Here is a 27,296-nt window from a genome sequence, read left to right on the forward strand (position 1 = left end):
ATCACTGCTCTGCAGAAGCAAGTTCACAGCCTGTCTTTGATATCAAGAGAGAAAAGTGTATGATAAATATATGTGCTGTACTGTGAAGTACCCTCTCCATTCCTTCTATGCTTCAGAATAGCCACTGTCTTAGGAATAGTGCTCAAGATTTAACCTGGTGAGAGTATACTTCACATTTACAATCCCACATAGAGTCCCACCATTCTATTCAAGGGTGACAACCATCACTTAATTCTTGACAGTGCAGTATTAAGAAATAAAATGTGCACCGAAGAACACCATATCTAGAGAATTTTCTTGTTAACTCATGGGTGGCATTGAGACCTCTCAAATACCTGGGGTCATTCAATACAAACTAAAAATACAAGTCATCTTCACTGCAGATAGTTCATGTACTGTAGGGAAAGATGACTCAAGCCTCCTGAGTTCTGCAGGAAAGAGGAGTCTGATATCCATCAGCTATCTTGGCAAGCCAAACCATCAATTTAACAGCAATTCCTGAAAACTAATCAGCAGTCTGGGCAAGATGAAGGGCACACAAGTGCAACTACACTTTGATGACACAATCTGACTGGCAGCTCGGGGTCATCAGGTGGCACTTCACTTGCAGGAGGCAGTAGAGAAAGCGATCAGAAATCTTCTTAAGCTTGATTCTGAAACACCCAAATGGTCAGCAACGTGGGTCTCCCCAATAGTGGTGGTCTCCAGGAAAAACAGTGCAAATGCAGTAAGAATATGTATTGACATGTGTCAACACAATAAGAACATGGAAGAAGAACACCTCCATAGGCCACATATCTCAGACCGGATAACAGACCTGAATAGGACTAGACACTTCTCAAAGTCTGACCTCATTGAGAGCTATCCTCAGCTGTAGTTGTAGGAAAGCTGCTGCTACACAACAACTTTCTCCACTTATCTACGACTCTTCAGGTACAAAGAACCCACTTTTATGGTGTCGGAAGCTGTCAAAAGCTTTCAAGAAAACATTTTCAGAACAGGTTTCCCCTGTCCTGAACACATTCAACTGCAGCAATGACTTGCTGGTGTTCAGATTCTCAGAATAAGAATATGATGCAGCACTTTACCAAGTATGCCATATACTACCAGATGCAAACCTCAGACACATCACAGGGAAAAGTAAGTTTCACCAAACAAAACATAAATCTTTCAGACACATCTACTTAGCAAAACTAATTAAGATGGAGGTGTTCTCCAATCATTTATGGCTAGTTACTGGGTGAGGTACATGAAAGTTCTTTTCCACGGTACATGCACCATTCAGAGAACTGATGAAACAAATTAAAGAGTTCAAATGTGCAGGAGGGTTTCAGAGCATCAAGGAAGTGGCAAAGACTGCAGCATTTATGGCATATTTTGACCCCAGATTGCATATAGAGTTGATGGTGGTATATCTCTCTTTCCATATAGGTCAACTGCTTTCACATCATCATGAATCCTAAGCAAGTGCTTTGGAAAATGTCTTATTCACACTCCCATCCAAAGAGGGCTTTATAAGAGTTGCACCCTGTGCCAAGGAGAGTACACAAAGTCAAATAGAGCATAAGAGGTCCAGAATCTTTCACTCACTCAACAGTAAGGGTCCCCGCATCTGGATATATTCTCTCAAAAACCCTCACAATTATTATGCAATGTGTAACAGAAGGAGCATACTCTATATGTTGACCACTCACATTAATTCACATTAATTCTAGTTGATTCTGTACTTTACCCACAATACTGCAATTACCAGTTTAGTAGCTGAATTCAAACTGCAGCTCCCCTGTGAAATTCTATGTTCCCTTTAGAGCTTCCTCTTGCAAGCACTGTGGAAGGAACACCTAGAATGGCCATCCCGGTATATTTTTTTAGAGCCAGTTTAGAACATAACAACCAAATATAGAGACGATCCACTTCTTACTGCTATGATTTCATGCACACCTCTCAGGTGATAAGAGATTTTGTGCCCAGATCCATTCTGTGGTACACAGGAAACAGAGGAGTGGCAGCCACTGAAATAATCCTTCAATTGGGAACAGAAGTCCCAAACCATTCAAAAAAAATTTGCAAGCCCCCCTCTGAAGAAATCATCTGGACGTCTTAGAAGTGTGGTACAAATGGGTCTTCTTCATTAACATTTTCCCATTTTTTCTTAAGTAGGAAATAGTCAGATGATACTGACTCATTCTTTTCATTGAAACCACTCTACTGGTGTGGTGTAGACCACCATCTACATATAAACTGCCTAAGCAGTATACAGATTTTTGGACATATTTTTCTTGTGTGTCTCTTCAATTTCTCATAACAAATCAATGTTCTGGATTTACAAAATGAAAAAGGGTTGAATGCAACTGCCAGAAGCAGCAATCTGTGAAGAGCAGATAGCAATCACCCTAAACCTGCAAATGGGAGAAAACACTTTTCAAATTTAGTTAAGTCCCCGATTACTCTATGGTAATAATGCATTCTGCGGGATTCCAATAATTTAAATTCTCATTTCTACAACTCAAAATATTTAATCTGTCTCATTCTGCACAGATCTCCAACAACTCTACACCCTTCTGTCCTCCTCTCATCGAAGACATTTCTATCTAGACTTGGGGAAAATGTCCTACTTTTCTGACAAAACAGGACAATAGGTTCTATATAGGGAGATTTGTGTAACTACAGAACTCCCCATAGAGGGTTAACATTTACTGACTGCTTAATGAATATCCAATGTGTTTCATGGGACATCGCTACCCATTCTCTCCCCATCTGCAAGATAGTTTTTCTGTAGGTCTGGAAACATTAGTGTCCGTTTATCTCAAATCTATTTCAGGAGCCCTTTTTCAGTCTGCGTTTCTTGAAAAGAGGAATGTTTGTTGCTGCAAGCATTGTCAGTTTTTTGGGGGATTTTGTGAATTGTGAACAAATTATTACCCTCTTAATCACCACTAGTCTGTTCAGCTGTGTTATAATTGCATCTTCCATCTACTCAATTTTCTTCCAAAGATTTGGTTAGTTGGTTTTAGAGAAAGTTAGTGATATCCCTAGTACCCTTGATAAGTCCACTAACTGCCTGTATCAATCTTCTCATCTGAGTTCAATGATTAATACAGAATTTCTGACTTCTTTATGTTGATTTTAACTCTAGAAACTTTAGAGACATCCTTATGCTCCTGTCTGACAGGTAGAAATGAAATAATGGGTTCACTAAGACACCCAAGGTTATCAGAAGCAAAAATATTTAGTTTATGTATTTCCATATTATCGCTGACCTCTTGGCTGACTCATATGTTGATTCTTATTGTAGAAGTTAGCGAACACGTACAAAGACAACAGGCAAAGTGTTACCCCAGTATCATGCCTCTCCTAAGAAGAATCCCTTAACACACATAAGCAAATGCAGCACTCAAATATTATGTGATATATATATTCAAAAGGATTATAAATGTATAAATTCACTGAGAAATGATACTCTGTCATACACACAGGTGCCGAAGTACATTAATCCAGATGTTCTTATGAGATTTCATAATTTTCATATTAAGTAGGATATTCTCAATGCCTTAGGTAAAGTGGAATATGCTAAGGTTGATCTTTCCATCTCTCAAAATATATCTTCTCACACCTTTGACACATACAGAAAAAACTGAGGATGTCATCCTGCACCTTTTTAAATTAAATTATTCCATATTGCCAAGGCTTACTGGTCCATTTGTTTTATATAATTAGTTAAACACAGCACCCTTACAAATCACGAAAGAAGGTTGCAAAAGTTCTGAACTTGGAAAAACCTTTACCTGCAAATGGAGTTAGCTGGCTAACAAGTAGAAAGGGACCACAGAAATGGTGTTCTAAGGGAAAGAAGAGCAGCAAGAAGATTGAGGAGAATTCAGGTGAAAGAGGAAGTATCCTCCAAGGACAGTTGATCTACTACAAACTGCTCTGTCCTTAAATCTAGATCTACCATTAGAATAGCCTTAAATTACTATTAGCAAACTCTGTTTGGCTATATACTGTTACGCTATGTTATGGTGTTACATGTAAAGATTTTTAGTGTGAATGTGTTATCCCAAGGGTTTTGTGGTCTAGTTCTATACCAAACTTGCATATGGAACTTGAACTTAAACATTATAGGGAATGTAGACCATCTGTTACTGGAAAACGTCATAAAAACATTTACACTTGGAAAATATCTGGCATCGGTGTTGCCCTACCATTTGAGCTTCATTAAGAATCTACAGGCCCTGGACAAAATGTAGTTGCCTCAAACCTTTTTGTTCATTCAACTTAGAGAAGGCAATCAATACTGCAGACTGGTTCTATTTGGAGCTGAGCTAAAAAAACAGGGATGGGATCTGATACCCATATATTTAGGTGGATGTTGTTGCTCCTCAGGAAGGTTAAACCTAATTCTAAGTTGATTTCAAATATAATACTCACAAAAGATACAAGTGAAGGTTTCCTCAAGCTCCTCTATTATTTACTCTATCCATGGAGCCTCTAGTACAAAAAATGAATTTCAATACAATTATTACGCAGTAAAGTTGGACCCCAAAACCTTTAAAAGGGCTTTGCTTTACTCCAAGGTTTTATATTTCTTAACTGAACCTGACATACGGCTACCTGCTTTTTTGCAGGCATAAAGGTGTTTGCTTCTGTGTCTGATTTTTGAGTGAATCATTCCAAATCTGTGGTTCTTATGTTAGTCACTGGCATGTAAAACAACAGGCAGAAAAAAGGACATCGCACCGTCCACCTTAATTAGGGTAGGTGGTGCAATGCCCTTCTGACAATGGTCCCTACTTTGTTGGTCTGTCAGAGGAAGCTTTCCCTTTCCATCAACAGAGCCAATATGGGCTCCACTGACGGAAACCTGGTAGCCCTCCAAACCCTAAATAAGGCGGGCGCACCATGTTTTTGACATGGTACTCTATTGCCTTTGTGACAGAGGACTTGGTCTGCCAAACTATTAAATAATCCCCATAGCCTCGAATTACCTGACTACACTATCCCTTCAATATCTCCCCCCCACTTGCCGTTACATATATTACATAACCCCAAATTTCTCTCAGAAACTGGTGACAATGGTTTGCAAGGGCTGATGAATCTAGCATCTCCTTAAGAAACTTATAGGTGGAAGGGAAAGTGCAAATTATTATCTTTTGAAAGGAGACATGGAGCCAAGCCAGAGCTAAATCCTCTCAAACAAAAGTGACTGGAACCTAGGATATGGCCCTGATACAAGGTTTTCTGAAATAACAATCTAAAGAGGTGTATCTAATTTAGATACACTATTGGGGGCGGTACACATCTCTCCTCCCCATAATATGGTTATATGATTAGTTGGGAGGAAGATTTCACTATAAAGGTTCTTGAAGAGTCAGGGTCAACTATTTGGTCTCAGGAGGATATATCAATGCTCTAAATATGATCAAAATTCCTACAAAGTCCCTGTGAGGTGGCACTTCACACTAATTCGATTACAGGAGATGTTTGGGTCATCAGAAGTCACAAGCAAACCCCAAATTAAACTTTGCTCAACCATTTGATATATTAGCACAGAGTAGTCAGGCTTTACTTAGAGGCAACATGGAAAGTATTTATGCAGGCGTACACAAAATAATAAAGTGAAACACAACTAAAAATAGAACCCCAATTTATAGAAATAGAGTAAAATGTAATAAATGATTTAATACCAAAACAACAAACTTCCGATTGGTAGACCTGGGGATATGCAGTTTTAAAGATCTGATTGGGAATTTCACCAAAAAGCACAAAGCGCCAACTATGGTCTTCTGGTCATGCTGGACAGGACAAAATCCCAAGTTCAGGTCGACCGTTTAGGTCCACAGTGATGGCGCCTGTGCCTGATACAGGGACCAAGCTAGATCCGTTGAACAAGAGTAACTTAAATCCTCACTGCAGAGCATTGTGAGATCCTGCGCTGGGGATGTGTCCTGCAGCAGAGGTAATGCCAGGTCTGTGCGAGGAGATGTGTGGCACAGTTGCGGTTGAAGGAAGCTACAAGGCTGCGATGTGAGATCCTGCCTCACCTTGAAGGATGCCGTCGACAAGGAGCTTGCGATGCAGAGTCCAGCGCTGAAGATGTGTCACATACCAGATTCTTCAAAAGAGTTTGTGAGGCTTGCGATCGGAAGACCTGTATCAAGGATGTGCTGCGCAGCAGCAGTTTTGAGGAGGCTGCAGACTATGATGCAAGGTCCTGCACTAGGGATGCGTCTCGCAAGGGTTCAGATGTGAAGTTTTCTTAGGTGATGTGTTGAGCTGCATCAGTCCTACCAAGACCACTGGTGGGCAGACAAAGCACCTTCAGGCCCACTTTCAGAGATCCAGGACTAGGGTGGCACCCTTGTGAGGGCAGGACTCACAGCTAGCAGAGTCCTGGTGCTGGGTATAAGGTTGCTGGATCCTGGTATGCTCCTGAGGCTCTGATCAGGAAGCCAGCCAACTAGCCCTTGATGTCACTCTGGTGTCCTTGGTTCAAGATGCCTGTCAGGTCCTTCTCACTCAGGCAGCAGCAGGGCAGGACAGCAGGGCAGCAGAGTTGCAGTCCTTCTTGCAGTAAAATAGCACAATAGTCTTTCTGAGTCTTCCACAGGTCCAGATGTGTACTGAAGATTTGGGTCCATTATTTATGCCTGGTGCCCACTTTGAAGTAGGAGAAGATGCTGGAGGTGTCCACCCTGCCTAGATATCAGGTATCCCCTTCCTTCCTGCCTCTGCCTCAGCTTGTTTGGGGACATAACAGACTAGTGACAAACTCTTTGTGTGTGTGTGTTCAGGCAGGCCCTTTGTAATGTGCAAGTGTTGTACGTGATAGCTCCTGTCCCTCGTTAAGTAGGAGTGGACCATCCTGCCAACACCAATCATACCTTTGTCTCCCTGTTTTGGACCAAAACACATGGACCAACTGACAGCTACACCTAGTCTTGTGGCTAAAGGTCAGGCTACAGCCACCAAATGTTTAGGACAATAAAATGGCAACTTTTGAAAAACGGCATTTTCAGAATTGTGATTTAAAGTCTGACTTTACCATTAAAGATGGCTTTTAATTTCAATTATTTTGACAGACTCAACCTTTCTAACTGCTCCCAATTGAGAGTCTTAAAATTAAAAGTAATAAGAAAACCCAATATTATGCTATGACAGAGGTGGGGTTTGCAGTACCCATATTTACCAGTTTCTTACTACTATGACTCGTAAACCTTCAACATACATGTCCAACATTTTAAATACACTGTGCCCCGCCCTCTTGGTTATTCAGGGCCTACCCAAGTGTAACTTATATTTATTAAAAAGGAAGGTTTGGGCCTGGAAAAAAGGTTTATTTTACAGGTCAAAATGGCAGTTTAAAACTGCACACACAGGATGTAATGGATGGCCTGGAACTCCTCTTCGAGAGCAACTTAAGTGGGTGGCACAATCTGAACTGCAGGCCCAGCAGAACCATTTAATTTACAGGCCCTAGTTACATGGGTTACCACATTACTAAGGACTTACAAGTAAATTAAATGTGCCAATTGGGTATAAGTCAATTCGACCTACTTTAGGGCAGAAAGAACAAGCACTTTAGCACTGGTTAGCAGTGGTAAAGTGCACAGAGTCCTTAAGGCAGCAGTTACCAACCTGCGGTCTGTGGACCCCAGGGGTCCGTGACACATTTCTAGGGGGTCCGTAGGCATCTCAGCACCTGTGTTAGCAGGAAGGCACTTCTCCAGCTGGGGCCTCTCGGTAGAAACATGTGAGTGTTTTTATATTTGTTACTTCATTTGAGCAGCAGTTTCAAAAGCACTGCAAAGTTCCTTGTATATCCAGCAGTTTTGGGGCAAAAATAAAAGTGTCAAGATAACTCTGGTGATTGATGTTCCTGCTGGAGAGAGATGGGAGATTTGTCTAGTGGCATTTTTGACTCATCTGAGGTAGCACAGATGTTTAATATGCCTGCTGCAAAGAACGTGTATCATGCACATCAAAGAACAGCATTTTATGTGTATAGCACAGTGGGTTACTGCTTTTATCACAGAGATCCTTTGCTACTGTGCAGTTGATAAGTTACAATCGAAATCTAACACAGTGAGCTATGAACTGCTATCAAAGATAAAGAGCTGCATGCAAACTGCATGGTGCAAGTTAATCTTTCATTATCCTGATGCTGCTATAAAGAGGTTTGCTTACATAGAAATAAGCTCTTATTAATAATACCAACGCTAACTACTGTGTTTTGTTCTGAATCCTGAATTTGTGCTTCTCCAGCCAACCCCTCTTACGAGTATGGATGACATGTGAATCCTACACCTTGTAGTCCCCTTTGCCTTATATAACATTTTCTATACACTGATTTACACACATATGATTAATTGTTTCTGTATGTGTGTGATGTCAAGTGCTCTGACAACCTAAACATGTAATGAGAGGTGCTATACAACAAATGAAATACATGTGACAGAGGGGATAAAGTGAGATGAGAGGCACTTTTGGTTTTACTCCCTTTCCCACCACATATTTATGTGAAAAAGCTTTCTCAGATCTCTTGTGCCTCAAAAATAAATATAGAAATTGCTTGAGAAATGTGGATTCTGGCCTGAGGATTCAACTTTTGGAAATAAAACCCAAAATTGAAAAGTTATTCGCTGAGATGCAGCACCAACCATCCTATTAAAATGTTTCAATTTTTGTATATTATTTCAATACAAAATAATAAAACTTCTTAGTTATTTAAGTAGTTGTTTGGTGTTCACTTGTTTGTGTATTTTTTGCAAATTAGTGTTTTTATGTTGAAATTTAAAATGTACTAATTGCTTTGCGGTCCCCAGCTTCCAGTAGTGAATCAGTCGGGGTCCTCAGGAGTCAAAAGGTTGGGAACCACTGTCCTAAGGCCAACAAAGACAAGATCAACAAAAAAAGGAGGGCTACAGGCAAAAAGTTTAGCAGAAGACCACCCAAGGACTGACAGCTCTAAGATTCCTAATTTCACTGATTAGAGTGGCCTTGTCAGCCATCTTGAAAGCCACTGAGAGGGGTAGGCCAATTTACACCATCTTTTTGTTTCTCTAAAGAAAAGAGAGAAGAAGATCTTGACGGCATACCAATATAAATAGCAAAAATCGTCTGCCCTTCAAATGTATATCCCTTTTGCCCACAAAATGCTCTTATTATTTGACCATGTGCTCAAAAGCAATGCTTTTTATGAGAATGTAATTAGGTATTCCTGGACATCTTCTCAATGAAAACAACCTACCTCGATTTTAGTTACAGAGTGCCTTCAGAGGACTACTCAAAACAGCACCACAAAGCCTCTAATGTCTTCATTATCCCTTCATTTGCCTTCATTCTGAAACATGATTATACCCTTTTGTAGCAACATTTCTCGGTCTTCATGTTTATCTTTAATTTTTTTGGTCATATTTTTCCAGAGTTAGTATGATCAGATCCACTGTTGTTGTTCCATTCACCATATAGGGGCCCATTACGAGTCTGGCGGTTACAAGACTACCAGACTCACAGTGGTGGTCGACCACTGTGGCTGTGGTGCTCAGACTGCCACATTAAAAGGTTGACGGGCAGACCCACCAACCTACTGCCGTACCTACCAGGATCCAAGATCCTGATGGGCTGATGGCAGTCCTGGTTGTAATCAGCCAGAGTAGTGCAGAACTTAACACCGCCCTGCTGATTACAACCTTGTTCTCTGCCAGCCTTTTTAATGGCGGTTTCACCACTGTGAAGGCTGGTGGAGAACAGGCGCAGGGGGCTACAGGAAGGGGGCCCTACCCAGTACCCTTGAAATGCACACTGTCTGCCGTGCTGGTGAACACTGCTTGCGGCAGCATTTTCCACCAGCTCAATTATGAGTCAGGAGCAATGCTGTAGCACCTTTCCCACTGGACTGACCAGCGAAAACTGAGGTTTCCGCCGGTCAGCCCAGTGGGAAAGTGGTAATGGGGCCAGTGGGGAGACCACCAGCACCACTGCGGGCTCTTCATCAGGAGTTTAGCAGACCGATGTTTCTGTCCACCAAACTCCTAATGACCCCCCATAATTTCAATGTGTTCTTTTGTTAATGGAATAGAGCTGCTTCTGCATGTTTTTTCACTGCTGATGTAGGTTTTGATTGAGTATCTCAAAAAAAGGGACCCACTGCTGAAATGCAGTTCCAAGGGCAAGGAAAAAGCTACTATAACATGAAATACCCCCTGCAGCCTCACCCTTTCAATTTCTGTTCATACATGCTTGTATTTCTAAATAAAAATGTATGGCCCAGGGAGTGCACCTCTTAATTCACATATATCTTTTTATTATAAATAATTAGAAAATCAACATAATGTTCTTCCTTAACACTGGACAGGTAATATCATAGACATCATTGTTGCAAGTCACAGAGTCTATTCACTAAAACATCATTCCAAATCGCTTTCATGCCTCTTTCACACCAACATCATAATCATAAATCCAATTCATATATATATCAACATCTATCTCCTACTTGGTCTTGTATGCTGTACTATATTACATAATTTGTTTTCATATTCGCAGACTAATCAATAGTGTAAACCACAAATCAAAACACAAGTATGACATCAAGAGTTAGTAATTCTATATTATTTTTCATACTGGCTCTGATGTTCTGCCAGTTTAACTATACATGTTTTTTACTATCATAGATCATTATATTATTATTTTTTCAATGTTGCTGTGGCTTGTATTTAATATCTTCTCAATGAGTATTTTGGCGTGAACGCCTTCTTCAGGAAATACAAACATGTATGAACAGAAATTGAAAGTTTGAGGTTGCCGGGGATTTTCCTTTGCTACAGTTGGTTTGACTGATGCCTATAATACAAGCCATAATGTCTGTTTTGGTTAGTATGGAGGTCCCCTTCTGCTACTCTGCCATTGTTGTTTGTTCAACTGAACGGATGCCCTCTCTGCTAACATCTATCTCGAATAAGAAGCCTCAATATGACTCACTTTGTTCTTTTTGCTTGCGGTTAGGTAACAGTTCCCTCCTGATACTAAGGGATCTCCCTCTTCAACAACTATAAAATGTCTCTTCGGGTTCCCCCAGTCATTGGATTGCTCAATGTAATGTACCAGCACACAGGGCACTGCCAGATCCACTTGCCTCACTACTTACCTTTAATTCCTTGGGCTGCATGGTGATTTGGCTTTATTCTTCCCATCTTTTGCACTAACCTGTTTTGCGCCTGGCAAAATGAACTAGGACTTCACACTACTCACTTGTATCACAGTAACCATGCCTCCAGAGCCATAGGCACTATGGTGAAATGTAAACAGTTCTCAAAGGTCAAATGATGCTCCCTTGTCCACCAGATATCTCCCTCTTGTCTAACCCTTAACTGTTTCTAGGCTTGCATCTTGGCCAGCAGCCCCTTTCCCTCTCCCTAATTCTATGCCTCCTCTAGTCTTTTGTGAGCTCCATCCTTCCGGTTGTACCATGTGACCTTATTAGTTCAAAACAAAATCAATGATTCTGTTCTAATTGCTAGATGCCCTCAAATAGCACACCAGTGAGGCGCTTTTGAGAGCGGTTTATCCAACAAAAACATTTGCCAGGCCAACTTGCTGCATGAACTAGGCCGCTGGCTGTGTTCTACAAGGTTTGTTTATCATGCCACTTATTTTTACTTCCTTTCCTGATACTTCTCATCATCATTTTCTTTTTACTTTTACTTAATATTCTTTTCTTGTTGCAGTGGCGTTGTCCCGCTTCCTCCTACCCCTTTTTTACCTCCTTTACTGGGGAATTTAGTCCCCCCTGTCTTTCTACCCTCACCCAAGGCCCCCAATAGTGTGGGGAGTGAGAAGCTGGATATACTCAGGCATTCCTCTCCGTTATCTCAGCTGGGAGCTTTGCAATTCACCCATGCCATCAAAGTTCTCTGGGTTTCCCGGGTCTGCAGCAGTGTTCCTCCTTTGCCATGCCCCAGCTCTTCTTCTTGTAAGTCCATGGCAGTCTTCTCTCCTTCCAGTAGTCTGATCTTACTTCGTTCTCATTGCCTGTTGAGTACCATGTGTGCATTCTATCTTTGGCAGCCACATTCCTGCTCCAGCCACAAGAGAGTGGTGGTCAACTTTTTATAGTCTCTTTTTTCTGTTACGTTTTTTTTTCAGTTGGAGTTCGCATAGATGGGAGTGGCACTGTGTGTCTTACCTGTTAGCGCGCTAGCCTGCTACTACTACTACCATCTCCTTAAGCGAAGATGCCACCCTGGCAGAATCCTGCTATAAAAAGACTGAGGTATTGGCCCTCACGTCATCTATTTAGGTAAGATAAGAACAATGGATTTAAGTTAACTTGTTTATTTAGTAATTAACTTCTACTGAAGAAGATGTTGTTTGTCTGTATCTAGGTCTTTGTAAGCAAAATAGGAAATGAAATCATCCCCTAGTGGTCAATGTACCTATAGAGGGCAGTAAAGCAAAGGTATAAGTAAATTACATAGACTTTTTAGCATATTTAATAAAGCAGGCTGCACTAAAAGTCAGCAGTGCAAGCTAAACACCCAAAAAAACATTTGATGCATAAATAAAATAAAATAAATGATCCCCTTTTATTTTTAACAAATAAGAAAACCTATCCTTTCCACACACAACAGCACCACTCCCTCCCTAAACAAATAGCCCCGTCCCCAAAAAATCCAGCAATAGTCCAAAGTGAAATCCGGACCCATCTCCCTGCCGACCCTTTCCACCCACAACAAGTCCCTCCCACAAAACACAAAATTAAAAAAGGGCTCAGAAGAGGGCATTGTTTATTTGGGTCTGGAGCTGATCCAGGCTATGCTCGATCCTGGCGAGCCTGCTCTCCATGCGGTCCATCTGCTGCTTGATTTGATGGAGTAATGCCCTGTCAGAGTGAGAGGGGGCAGCACCAGGTGCAGTCAGCTGGTGGCAGTGATGTAAAGGCTAGGAGGCTGGGGGTGGTGTGCTGTTGAACTGGGTCCTGGTCCGAGGCAGCTATTTCCACCTCTTCCTCCACCAGGACCAGCAGCCGCTGGTATTTGCCCTGTATGGTCTCGAGCCTCTGTCACCACAGATGAGCTGCTATCTCCTGCCTGGAAGGTGGAGCTGGTCAACCAGCAAGAGTAGGTATATTGAGAAAAAATATTATAAAATCAACAAATTGTAAACAGTGCTCTGAGCAAACACTTCTTTAAAAATAAATAATGGGTGGCAGAGTAGCAGTGCATTGCTGGTCCCCTAGGGACATTGGAATTTGATGTGATTATGATTAGGAGAATCACACGCCCAATTGTATTTGTTTACCCACACCTGCCTCACATAAAAAGCACTGGCTGTCTGGTATAAAAGAATTAAGGCAAAAAAACACCAGATTAAAAAAACTGTGATTTGATTTATTTCTTTTAAAGGCTTTTCTAGTAACTAAACAGACACTTTTAGTGGAAAAATACAAATTCATTACCTCTCATTTATGAGTAAGGCATTATTCACTATGGAGTACAAGTTGTTGTGCTGAACTAATGGAGGCATGCTAGCCAGCACTTTGGGTACTTTGCTACTATCTGCAGCTGGAGGAGCTGTAGTTGACAATTATTTATCTTTAATTCCAATGGCCCTGCTCTTCTCCAAATGCCTTTCACTTAGTTTCTACCCTGACTCCAAAGAGGCAGATGAATAATAAATAGGATACTTCGTCACACAGATCACGTATTGAATACAGATATATCATCCTGTCTGCTGTAAGTTGATGGTGGGGAAAATGATGCCCTGTACTAAAAGGAAGGGAACGGGCTATATAGATTGTGATTGGCACATTTGTCACAGAGTATCCCTTACGCCAAACTTGAAATCAAATCAGGCACTTACTAGTCCCACTTTACTCACTGGCCTTGCCCACCACCACAAATCATTTCCAACAAACTCATTCACTGGGCAGTAGGGTAAGGAAACTTGACTTACTCTACTACAGGGTAAGGCAGAGGGATTAGGCGGGTAGGAAGAGATTTTGCTATGAAATAGAGGGCTGTCACTGTTCATCAATTCATTATGTGCCTAAGCTTTGGCTTATTCAGTCACTGTATAGATAATAGTCTAATGGGAAAAATCTGAACAAGCGTAAGATATATCTGTTATGGGAAGTCATGAAATATATTTTGGAAACACTTCGCATGGCCATAAAAAATTGGCGCATGGCAAGAATGGATTTTTAATTTTTTTCGGTAGACTGGCATGGAAGAACTCAGGAAAGAATAGAGGAGTGAAGTAATAAGAGATGACTGAGTGGGAAAACGATAACATACCTTGTGTGCTTGGTTTGCATTGCATTGAAAACTGTAAATGCTGCATTAACTGAAGCAAACACACATTGCACAGCCAACACTGCAGTCACGATTTGAACCAAACTGCACATCTTCGGTCATGGGTGGTGAAATGCCATGGGCAGGGAGGGGGTTGATGAATGATGATGGGTGGGATACATACCTGCCTTGCTTAACAAATACAGTGAGTCAAGGGATTAGAACACAAATGAAAATACCCCCACTTTGAACCATAGCTCTGATAACTATAAAACAAAGTAAGTGAAGTAGGTGAGCAGCCTTCCCCTCTTACCAGAAGAGCTCCCTTATTTATTCATCCAAACAATTATTTAGTCATCCTTTCATTTTTCCTACTATATTGACCCATAGCCACCATGATTTAAGCTTTCCTTTCTCTCATCCAGTCTTTTACCAAAATTTCAAATCCATTATCTATCCATTCAGTAGCCACCCTTTATTTCAATCATACTTTCACCCATCCATCCATGTAATCAATACTCACCCATGCATCCTTTCACCCACCCGCGCATCCTTTGCTTTCACTCATTTTATCCATCATTTCTTTTAACCTTCTGTTCTTTTCCACTTCCGTTAAGCCATTCTTAGAGTACATTAAGGGGGTCATTCTGACCCTGGCGGCCGGTGGCCGCCAGGGCCACCGACCACGGGAGCACCGCCAACAGGCTGGCGGTGCTCCCACGAGCATTCTGACCGCGGCGGTTCAGCCGCGGTCAGAAGCGGCAAGTCGGCGGGCTCCCGCCGACTTACCGATGCTAGGGGGAATCCTTCATGGCGGCGGAGCGCGCTCCGCCGCCATGAGGATTCTGACCCCCCCTACCGCCATCCTGTTCATGGCGGCTGGATGGTGGTAGGGGGAGTCGCGGGGCCCCTGGGGGCCCCTGCCGTGCCCATGCCAATGGCATGGGCACGGCAGGGGCCCCCGTAAGAGGGCCCGCAAAGTATTTCAGTATCTGCCTTGCAGACACTGAAATACGCGACGGGTGCCACTGCACCCGTCGCACCTTCCCACTCCGCCGGCTCGATTACGAGCCGGCATCCTCGTGGGAAGGGAGTTTTTCCCTGGGCTGGCGGGCGGTCTTTTGGAGACCGCCCGCCAGCCCAGGGAAAAACTCATAATACCCTCCGCGGTCTTCTGACCGCGGAGCGGTATAATGGGGGCGGAATTCTGGCGGGCGGCCTCCGCCGCCCGCCGGAATCAGAATCACCCCCTAAGTGAGCTTTTTCTGAGTAGCAGATAAAAGAGGCCACAGCTCGACCACTGCTGTAGCTGGTGAAGCACGAGGACCACCTTGTAGCTAGTAGTAAGTATAATAGTAATTGTCAATAAGCCCATCACAGCTGCCACTTCTCCCCCACCAACTGACTCTCCTCCTTCAGCGGCACTTGAGCCGGAATCACTGGTGGTCGGCGTGGCTAGAAAAAATTCATACATTTTTTAGATGCTGGATATGCCTCCCCTTAATTATGTAATCAAAAAATTGCAGCCACAATACATTACTACAGTTTGGTTAGCACTGCAGTATCTTCTATCAAAATTATCACTCTGGACATTTTGGTGGTTTACAATGTTAGAAAAGCCAGGTAGCCAAGCCAATCAAAAACTTTTTGCAATGGAGGGGCAGAGCTATAGCCGCTTGTGTGCGATTTTGAACGCAAGACGTACTTCCCGGTGTGTCTAATGTAAAGCGCAACACAAACAGGCATGAAGGGGAAACTCCGCCCACCCGCAGAACTCCGCGTAGCACATCAGAGTTTTTTTTACCACTTTGCGGAGTTCTGCGTAGAGTGACTCCGTAACCTCCACCCAGGCCTAACCTATAGAGAAATGGTAGCAAAATAACTGGAGTTCATACAACATAAGGACTCTAGACAGTAATATCAGAAATGTGGGTGGATAGTTAGTCTACAAGATAATTACAATGTTCCTAGAAGAAAGGTACATTAAAATGCATCAAGATTGCAACACCAGATTACTGAGATATGAATTTGTGACACTTTTGTCAGTGAAGTCTGTGAAAAGGTCATAAGTGCTACTGATGGAGCAGCACGTGCATCCGTGAATATAAATTCTATAATGCTTATGATCAGAGGTTACTATGTCCTTAATATAAATTGGACCCAGTAGCAATGTCATGGAATGCATTAATATACACATTTCCTCTCTGTGTAAAATCCTGTCTACTCTGCCACTTCATAGGATTGGTCTCGCTGGGAAAAAAAAAATTAAGCATTTTGGTGTATGAATGAAGACCACTTAACATAGGTACGTCTGCCTTCTCTCAATTACTTTTTTCAGCATAGTGTACACATTTTTAATAGATCGCTAGCAGTTAAATGTCAATACATTTACACTAGCACTTGCTAAATCTCCCTAGCACCTCTCAAAAAAGCAAATAATGTTGCTGCCCACTTTCCAAGATCGCTAAAAAGTAGAGCTGAAAAAAGAAGACTGGAGATTCTTACATGAAACTTTTGAGCAGCCATATCGGGACAGAAAATATGATGGTGCACACTGTATTACAAAATCATTTTACCAAGTACCTCATCTACATCAAGGGGGGTTCAGTGACATGAAGCTGGGCCATATGCACAAAGGTATTTCACGAAACGTATGATTCTCAAAAACGAAAAGTTTGCAACTGCACAATGCCTTTTAATTATTTACAAAAACCCTTTTACTACAACTTGTAAAAGGGATTTTGGGACAGGGAATGACTGGTATAAATGAGGGGGGTTGTAAGGGCGCCCCCTCCTTTCTGTGACAGAGAGAATGTATCAATGTTGTGTGGCCTTAACTGCAGTTGCAAAGCATTGATCAGATACCAACACAAAATGGCCCTAAATCTAGGGCAGCACCCCTACAAAAACTTGAAAGAATTCGGAATTTGAATGAAGAACAAAGAGACCTTTGTGAAAGTCCAATAAATCTTGCAAAAAACATCTTTTGACAAACTAATGCTAATTAATTTCAAACATGGAGAACTATGCTCACTTTTCCTTCTGCTGATGAAAAAGTAAGGGCAGCCGCATGTTGTAATTTGAACCTCGTAACACTGTTTTAGTGTACACAAGAGTGTGAAATGTGAAGGCTACAGCATGTCAAACAATTGTTTGATATATGTGAATAAAAACATATCCTTGTTTCACAATCTAAACCTAACAAGCATTTAAAAATATATCAGCAGCACGGAATTTACACACAGTTATATTGAAGGTCAATTCCATCAATATTCCGTGTATATAAAAACAAAGCATAAAAGATAAAACACTACTCTTGTCAAAACAAAACAGAAAGGATAAAAACATTTCCTATCACACTGATACATCTCAAAATAATTCACAGTACATATGTGCCAAGCGTGTAGGATGTTTCCTTTCTATAATGTTTAAAATTACTATTTACAAGTATAGGTTTTAAAAAGAGCTCTCTTATAATTTTTTAAAACCTGCGAGACAATATTAAATACACTTGCTAGACCTCCCATCGTTTGCCATTTTGAAGTTTCAATAAGCCACTGACCCATGTTACCGAATGCAACCGTGTAATGAATCATATTCAGCCTAGCACATGCCAAAATACAACAGTGCTGTGCGTTTAGTACCATTAAAAGATATGATGGGATTCCGTCGTTCGGTCTATAGGATTTTCATAGTTGATTTTTTTATACTCAGTCTCGTACCTTTGTTCCATTTTGGCAATGGAGCAACATTTTAGTTCAGACAAAACTATGTATTTGGGTTTGTGAAATGACACAGAATAAACTAAGATGCTAATCATGTTTTTAATATAATCAAGCCACAAGATTTTAGATGTACAGACCAAAAATGAACAGTGAGTGATGTATCAGCTTTTGTCCATATTGAGAGGCACAGGCTCATGGTCCTTATCTGTCATCTGTCTTCAAGATGGAGCATCCCTAATTGTTTATGGAGTATATTAAAATACTGCAAAGAGTCTCTTTAAGAACGGGTTCTCCATTGTTTGCAATGCAGTGCGGGGCGGCTCCTGTTGGGGCAAAGCAGCGGGGCATGGGGCACAAAACAAATAAATTGCAAATAAAAAAATAATTAAACAAAAAAAACGTACCTGACTCGCCACACCAGTCCTCTGACTTCACTCACTGCAGGCACATGCTCCCAGCCTGCCCTGCAGCCAGTCCTAATGCTGTTCTGATGCTGCTGGCAGCATGCGAGCAGCATTAGGATTGGCCTGATTGCTCTGGGTTGGTGCTCACAGGCAGATCGGAAGCTTGGGCCTGCTGTCTCCAACACTGCAACTCAGTGCTGGGTTGGAGAGAACTCAGTGCGCATGCGTGTTTGGCCATCTTGTGACAGCCGGCCAAACAGACATGCGCACTGAGGGCAGTGCACACCACTCCCCCCATGCTCGTCATCCCCCACGGCCTTGCTCCTTGAAAAATAAAAAAACATTTTATTATAATTTTATTTTTCAATTTGCAGCTGCTGCTGCTGGTGGGGGGGAGGGGGGGTGTGACACAGTGTTATCACTGGATCCCCCAAATAGCAGCCCAGTACATTTATGCCTGATGTCAGTGTGCTTGACTGTGTTCACTGCGATCCTGCTAACCAGGACCCCAGTTTTTATGCTCTAGCTCTCACAACTCTGTATTTAACTTACAATTGGCATACTGGTTCTCCCTTATAAGTCCCTAGTGTATGGTACCTAGGTACCCAGGGCATTGGGGTTCCAGGGGATCCCTATGGGCTGCAGCATATATTTTGCCACCCATAGGCAGCCCATGCAAAGGCTTCTGCAGGACTGCCATTGCAGCCTGCGTGAAAGGTGCAAGCACCATTTCACTGCCATTTACACTGCACCAGGTCACTTATAAGTCACCCTTATAGCATGCCCTCCCGCCCTGAGGGCAGGATGCCAAGTACTCGTGTGTGAGGGCACCCCTGCACTAGCAGAGGTGTCCCACGACTTCCAGCACAATTTTCCCAGACTTCGTGAGTGGGGGGATGCCCTTTTAGGCGTGTACTGTACATAGGTCACTACCTATGTCCAGCTACATAATGGTAACTCCGAACATGGGTATGTTTGGTGTCAAACATGTTGGAATCATACCTCAAGGCTTTTTCAACCATTGGTTGTATAATTCCATGCACTCTGGGGGCTCCTTAGAGGACCCCCAGTATTGCCATTTCAGCCTTCTGAGGCTTTCCAGGTAGCCCCAGCTGCTGTCAACTCACAGACAGGTTTCTGCCCTTCTGTTGCTTGACATGCCTGAGCTCCCGAAGGCAGAACAAAGGATTTCCTTTGGGAGAGGGGTGTTACACCCTCTCCCTTTGGAAATAGGTGTTAGAGTCTTGGGAGGGAAATGCTTTGAAGGGCACATTTGGTGCCCTCCTTGCATAAACCAGTCTATACCAGTTCATGGACCCCCAGTCCCTGCTCTGGCACGAAACTGGACAAAGGAAAAGGGAGTGATCACTCCCCTGTCCATCACCACCCCAAGGGTGTTGCTCAGAGCTCCTCCAGAGGGTCCCTGGGTTTTGCCACCATGGATTCAAGGTTGGCAGGCAACTCTGGGAGCATCTGAGTGGCCAGTGCCAGCAGGTGACGTCAGATCCCCCCAGAAGGTGCTTACCTGGTTAGGTGACCAATCCCCCTTTCACGGCTATATAGGGGCTCTCCTTTGGGTGGTTCCTCAGATTGGATTGCAAGACTCCAGCAGGAATTCTCTGCATCCACCACTTCGATTTCTCACTGAAGAAACTGCATCTGTACCTCCAGGAACTCTGCAAGCTGCAACAATGAAGCAAGACACCTTCTGCAACATTGTATCTCCGGCTCCTGCCAGCAACTGCAACTGTTTCCCAGTTGTGCAGCCTCTGAAGACAGTCCATGTTCAGCCTGCATCAGAAGAGTGAAGGAATTTCCCTTGGGGTGAAGGAGTCACTCCGCGGCTTCTGCAGGCACTAACTGCAACAACGACTGGTTGTGTGGATCTCCTCGCTTGCTGAGCTGTGTGAATCTTGCATTATGGGTGGTGGACTGAAGTGGTCCCGACGGTCCTCTCTTCCAACTGTCCAATTTTGTCGAGGTAAGAGTTTGCCTCCCACGCAAGACAGTTCCCCCATGCACCATGTTTTTTGCTGCTGCCAAGGCTTGTTGGCATCCTTCATGCATCTTGTAGCTCTGGTGCCTAGCACTCTATTCTGCGATGAACAGCTTCCATGGCTCTGTGGGAGCTTTTGTCGTAGTGCTGCATGGCCCTCTTCTGCAACTTTCTTGTCCTCATGCTGTGGGACTCCTGTGTGCGCTGCCTGGTGTTCTGTGGGCTTTCCGAGTTGCTGAGGGCCCCCTCTGACTCTATCTTCTTGGTAGAGTCCACCTGGTCCTTCCTGGTCCGGGGCAGCGCCATTTTCCGCTAACTGCAAGCTTTTGGCGGACTCCAACAACGCAAACCTGACTGCAATCCTCCATTTGGAGTGGGACATCACCTGCACCCTCCAGGAACCAGACTTTGTCTTCCTGGGTGCAGTGCTGGCTTTTCTTCTTCATCGGTGGTTCTCCTTTTGCACCTTCATCCAGGTTAGCAGGGGCTCATGCTTTTCCTAGACTCTTCTGTGCTTCTTTGACTTGGTCCCCTTCTTCCACAGTTCTTCTTGCCCAGGAATCCACTGTTTGTGTCTTGCAGTCTCTTCTGGGTTATGCATAATTCTTCTTCTCGTTTCTGTGTGTGTTCTGGGAAAGTTACTGTGATTTACTCCTACTTTCCTGGTCACTGGGGTTGGTTCTAGTACTTACCTTTGGGGTTTTCTAATACTCCTAGCTCCCCTCTACAAACTACACTTGCCTAGGTGGGAGACCGACTTTCGCATCCCACTTTCTTGATTATATGACGGAACACCGAATTAAAAACAACTACTAACCTTAACAACGAGGTCGGAACACCGACCTCGTCCTTACTATTAATGATTTTACCACAAATGCCTTAACAACGATATTTCGTTGTAAAGGCATTCCTGATAAAATCATTAGCAATAGGCACCATTCACCCTACATCCCTCACCCCACCCCCCCAACCCCACCCCAAAACCTAAAACCCCCTGACCCCCCACCCACTCCCCAAAACCAAAAACGCCCCACCCCCCCAACCCCACCCTAAAAACTAAAACCCCCTGACCCCCACCTACTCCCCAAAACCAAAAACGCCCCACCCCCCCAACCCCACCCCAAAACCTAAAACCCCCTGACCCTCCACGCACTCCCCAAAACCAAAAACACCCCACCCCCCAACCCCACCCCAAAACCTAAAACCCCCTGACCCCCCACCCACTCCCCAAAACCAAAAATGCCCCACCCCCCAACCCCACCCCAAAACCTAAAACCCCCTGACCCCCCACCCCCTCCCCAAAACCAAAAACGACCCACCCCCCCAACCCCACTCCAAAACCTAAAACCCCCTAACCCCCCACCCCCTACCCAAAACCAAAAACGCCCCACCCCCCCAACCCCACCCCAAAACCTAAACCCACCACTTACCTTCGCCAACTCCCTTCTTTGTACCTTAACCACGCATGTTCGTTGTTCAGAACATACGTAGTTAAGGCACAAAAATACGAAGTCGTGGTTAAAAAAAGCGCTGTTACGCTTTCGTTAACCACGACTTTCGTAATAAAAAAGTCGTAAAAAAGGATGTTTCCCCACTTTCTTAGTATATGGTTGTGCTTCTGCAGGCACATTTCTAACTGTTGTGATTTTCACTAGTTGCACTGTTTTCTGACTGTTTTTATGCCTATTCTGCATACTAGTGTATACAGTCTGTGTATTACTTACCTCCTAAGTGAGTATAGTCTCTATGGTATTTTTGGCATTTGTGTGACCAAAATAAAGCACCTTTATGTTTGTAAAACTGAGTATTTTCCTTCATATGTGTGAGTACTGTGTGACTACAGTGGTATTGCATAAGCTTTGCATATCTCCTAGATAAGCCTTGGCTGCTCATCCATAGCTACATCTAGAGAGCCTGACTTCTAGACACTTTCTACATTTCACTAAGAAGGGATAACTGGACCTGGTATACGGTGTAAGAACCATAGGTACCCACTACACACCAGGCCAGCCTCCTACAGTAAGCCATTAGGTAACCTGGCCATCAGTTGGACATCGTCTGGGTCTAAGAAGATTGGGGTGGGCCGAAGACCTAGCCTATCATTCCAACTTGCCAACAAAACCACTCCTACATATTTTATGTACAAGGTAAAAAGAAAAGGTGCAAGGACGCATCCTTGTATTATTCTTCTTATAAACTGGAGGAATATGTTCTCCATTAGGTTCAAAGTGGTTGCGTTATGATACGGTGGACCAAGCAGCAATACAACCGATTTCATCAGGCCTAGATGTTTCATAAATTGCCATCATTTTGCATGGTCAACACAATCAAATACACTGCTAAGATCCATGAAACCTAAGTGTAGAAAATCTCTCTTGGCATTTGCATGGACGTCAATGCACCGAAATAGCAGGGGTAGCAAAAGTGACATCACGTGCTATTTGACCTCCACTTTCACACACACACAGACCCACTCATACATACAAATTCACACTTACATACACTCTCTCTCACATAAACACACACAAATCTGCAAGCATGCACACAACATACACTTAAAAGCATTTTTAACTTACCTCAGCTTCCACTGAAGGGCATATTTCTGTACTCCATTTTTATTACACTAATAGTGAATAATCACTATTATTCACTATTAGTATAATATAAAATTGACAGAAAATTAAGAGAGTGGAGCCCCAACTGACATCCATAAGGAGGAGATTTTGCTGTGTTCCTGGCACTGACTTTGCCACCTCTTAGGCCAGGGATCGCAAAGGCAGTGCCAAGAGTCACAAAAGGCAAACCAGGAGTCACAGCTGCGTCGCCTGCCTACCCCTAAATGATGTCCATGGGCCTATGTATATTTGTTTTTCCACCTTACAGACCTTCTTTCCGAATCCGTATTGAATGACTTTGTAAGAGGGTGATCCCCAAATATTTACTAGATGAAACAAAGACACAGGCTACTCATACAGGCATTGCCACGGTTTTTCTTTAAGGGCAGCCGTGGCTCATTCATTGTATGAGGTGAACTGACAACAGCTTAACCCAACACAGGAAGGACTTGAAAGAGGGGAGCTCATGGCCAGTGCACCAGTATCCAATTACACGGCACCTAAAGCTATGACACGCCTGAATCTGTGGGCCTGATCTTCTGCTGTCAACCTACATGCCGCAGAAAAAACACAGTATAACAGAGTGTCCAGCTACTTCCAACCTGCGGAATCTAGGGAGGCATGACCCCATCCTCCAGGGTACGATGCCATGGTGCTGACAGAGGAAGACCTCCTGGCCTCGTTGCAGGACTTCAAAAAAGAGATTTGGGCGCAACTGAAGTCCTACATGTCCAGGTCTTTGGACACTCTTCGCTCTGACCTCACAAACAGACTCTCAACGCTGCAGCAAGATGTAGCCCATCTTGATGAATTACTCTCATACTCCAAACAGTACATATTCATATACAAGTCACTCATGGTTTTGATTCACTTTGTTTAATGGGATTTATGGGGGTGACTGGGTTAAGGCAGTGATGTTGATGTCAAAGCCACATGTTGTGATGTTATTGTCTTGGTTGAACTATCTACTTCTTTGATGTATGCAGCGCTGTATTGAAATTCTGGGATCTACAAGCACTCAATAGCATAATGCTGATGCCTTTCCATGAGGATTGATAACACTGCCAATGTTTTGACTTGACAACTCAATAATAAAAGTTTGCGTAAAAAAAGGTACTATAATAGTCTTTGCCAAAGTAAGTAGGAATTCCCCACCCTTTGCTTTTTTAAATACATATGTAATAACAGGTGCCAAAGATCAATAGCATTCTTGTATAAATCCATTGGAACTCAATCCAGGCCAAGTGCCTTCAGTGTACTACTCCTCCTAAGGGCTGAATTCGTATGATTCAGCTCAAAGGTTATAACATCTGATCCATTTATAGAGCAATCAGTATGAGCTATCTGAGTGTCAGTGATATCCGTATAGGGATTTAAAAATAGAATTATAATGCGTTACCCAGTCTTGTGACATGACCAATGGATCGATACAGGGCGATCATTAAAAAATGAAGACTACATTGGAGGTCATTTAGACCTAAGAATATGGCCGAAAATAGGGTTTTAAATCTCAAATTTTGATTTTGTTTTCCATAAGAATCATTGGGGGTGATTCTAACCCTGGCGGTCGGTGTTAAAGCGGCGGCCAACCCGCCAACAGGCTGGCGGTCAAAACAATGGAATTCTGACCCTGGCGGGAACCGCCAACACAGACAGCCACTTTAACACTCCGACCGCCACGGCGGTGCAAACAAACAGCGCGGCGGTCACCGCCAACAGCCAGGCGGCAGACAATGTACCGCCCACACTATCACAACTCACCAATCCGCCACCTTTTCCGGGGCGGGAGCACCGCCGATAAAAACACGGCTGAAACAGACTACGAACGGGAAAACGCACACCACTACGCACTCCAGGAGGAAGGAGGACAGCATGGAACCCGAATTAAACATCCTACCTGCTCTCGTCTACCTTCTCATCTACCACGAGTACGAAGTCCGGCGCAGACGACAACGGTGAGTACTGCACCTACGACACACGGGAGGGGGAGGACGAAAGGTTACGGCCACACACATATGCGACCCCCCCCCCAACTATGTACACACCAATGCAGAGCAACAAGTCACAGTGACACCACCCAAACACCCCTAAAAAATGCTATGACATAATCAAATTTGGAATAAATATTTATGTACCAAAAAGCTCCTGAAAATTATCGTACAACCATGAAAGATATTTACAAGAAAACAAATGATATACACATCAGTGTATAACTGAAGTAACAAGTCCTGCACATCCTACGAATTCATCATGTCCGTGGGCCAAAGTTTTGAGAAACAAGGGCAAAGCCCACACAGGAGACCTGAGTCCTTTGGAGAGAACACTGCAGGGGCATCAGATGTAAAAACTACAGGCACCTCAGGGGGAAGGGAAGGGGGGGGGCACCACAGCCACATGAGTCCACGACGCCAGATCCACGAGGAGCCACCATGCCCACTGTACCATCCTGGGGAGTGCAAAGCCACAGTCTCTCAATGTCTCTACAGTGGGTGGGCTGCCCACTGTACCATCCTGGGGAGTGCAAAGCCACAGTCTCTCAATGTCTCTACAGTGGGTGGGCTGCCCACTGTACCATCCTGGGGAGTGCAAAGCCACAGTCTCTCAATGTCTCTACAGTGGGTGGGCTGCCCACTGTACCATTCTGGGGAGTGCAAAGCCACAGTCTCTCAATGTCTCTACAGTGGGTGGGCTGCCCACTGTACCATCCTGGGGAGTGCAAAGCCACAGTCCATCAGGTGGATGACAGTCTCCACTGGTCAAGGAGGAGGCATGGTGGGCACAGTGAACCATAAACAGTGCTTGAGACGCCGGTGCCCAGCGGAGCGGTGCTTGAGAAGAAGGGCCCAGCGGAGCGGTGCTTGAGAAGAAGGGCCCAGCGGAGCGGTGCTTGAGAAGAAGGGCCCAGCGGAGCCGTGCTTGAGACGGCGGTGCCCAGTGGAGCGGTGCTTGAGATGAAGGGCCCAGCGGAGCGGTGCTTGAGAAGAAGGGCCCAGCGGAGCGGTGCTTGAGATGAAGGGCCCAGCGGACCGGTGCTTGAGAAGAAGGGCCCAGCGGAGCGGTCCTTGAGATGGCGGGGCCCTCTTCAGCGGTGCCTATCTTCACGGCGGGGCCCTCTTCAGCGGTGCCTATCTTCACGGTGGGGCCCTCTTCAGCGGTGCCTATCTTCACGGCGGGGCCCTCTTCAGCGGTGCTCTTCTGCACGGCGGGGCCCTCTTCAGCGGTGCTCTTCTGCACGGCGGGGCCCTCTTCAGCGGTGCTCTTCTGCACGGCGGGCCCTCTTCAGCGGTGCCTATCTTCACGGCGGGGCCCTCTTCAGCTGTGCCTATCTTCACGGCGGGGCCCTCTTCAGTGGTGCCTATCTTCACGGCGGGGCCCTCTTCAGCGGTGCTCTTCTGCACGGCGGGGCCTGTTCAGCGGTGCCTATCTTCACGGCGGGGCCCTGTTCAGCGGTGCTCTTCTGCACGGCGGGCCCTGTTCAGCGGTGCTCTTCTGCACGGCGGGCCCTCTTCAGCGGTGCTCTTCTGCACGGCGGGCCCTGTTCAGTGGTGCCTATCTTCACGGCGGGGCCCTGTTCAGCGGTGCTCTTCTGCACCGCGGGCCCTGTTCAGCGGTGCTCTTCTCCACGGCGGGCCCTGTTCAGTGGTGCTCTTCTCCACGGCGGGCCCTGTTCAGCAGTGCTCTTCTGCACCGCGGGCCCTGTTCAGCGGTGCTCATCCAGCAGGTCAAGGAAGCCAGACCTGGCCTGGACTCCCTGCTCAGTCGCCCTCGGACCGTGACGTTTCTGGACCCTTCGGGGACGGACTCCTGGCCTCTTTAGTGTCCTCCTTCCCAGCTGGGATGTGACATATGGGGTCCACCTTCTCCGCGCTCCTGCTGCCCTTCCGCTCCTTTGATGGGGCTCTCGGGCCCTTGCCTCCCCTAGATGGTGTGGCTGGTGAAGTGGCCGCACATTGCTCCTTGGGGGCAGCCCTGTCAGTCCTCGCACGGCGGCCCTTGTTTTTGCGGGTCCTCTTGCCGGGGGGGGGGGGGGGCTGGACGTGTCCTTGCTGCTGATCGATGTGTCACTGCTGGCAAAGGGTGGACTCCAGAACCCATGCACAACAGTGACACTCGAAGCTGGGCTGGTGGTGGCTGCGGTGCTCTTGGGACTCTTTGCAGATGGAGGGGGGAGCTCATCGGAGGGAAAGAGGTCAAGATTAGCCAGGAAAAGCTTTTTAGGTCCAAGGTAAAGGGTAGGAGAAGTGGTGATGGGAGTGGAGGAAGAGGAT

The 27,296-nt window shown here is 44.7% G+C and overlaps 1 protein-coding gene across 2 annotated transcripts in view; it reads right to left on the reverse strand.

Annotated features, from left to right (window-relative positions):
* HPSE2 (heparanase 2 (inactive)) overlaps positions 1 to 27,296 on the reverse strand; it is a 2,071,112-nt gene that overhangs the window by 993,723 nt on the left and 1,050,093 nt on the right. The window lies entirely within an intron of this gene.

The sequence above is a fragment of the Pleurodeles waltl genome, chromosome 6, assembly GCF_031143425.1.
Source record: "Pleurodeles waltl isolate 20211129_DDA chromosome 6, aPleWal1.hap1.20221129, whole genome shotgun sequence".
Lineage (NCBI taxonomy): Eukaryota > Metazoa > Chordata > Amphibia > Caudata > Salamandridae > Pleurodeles > Pleurodeles waltl.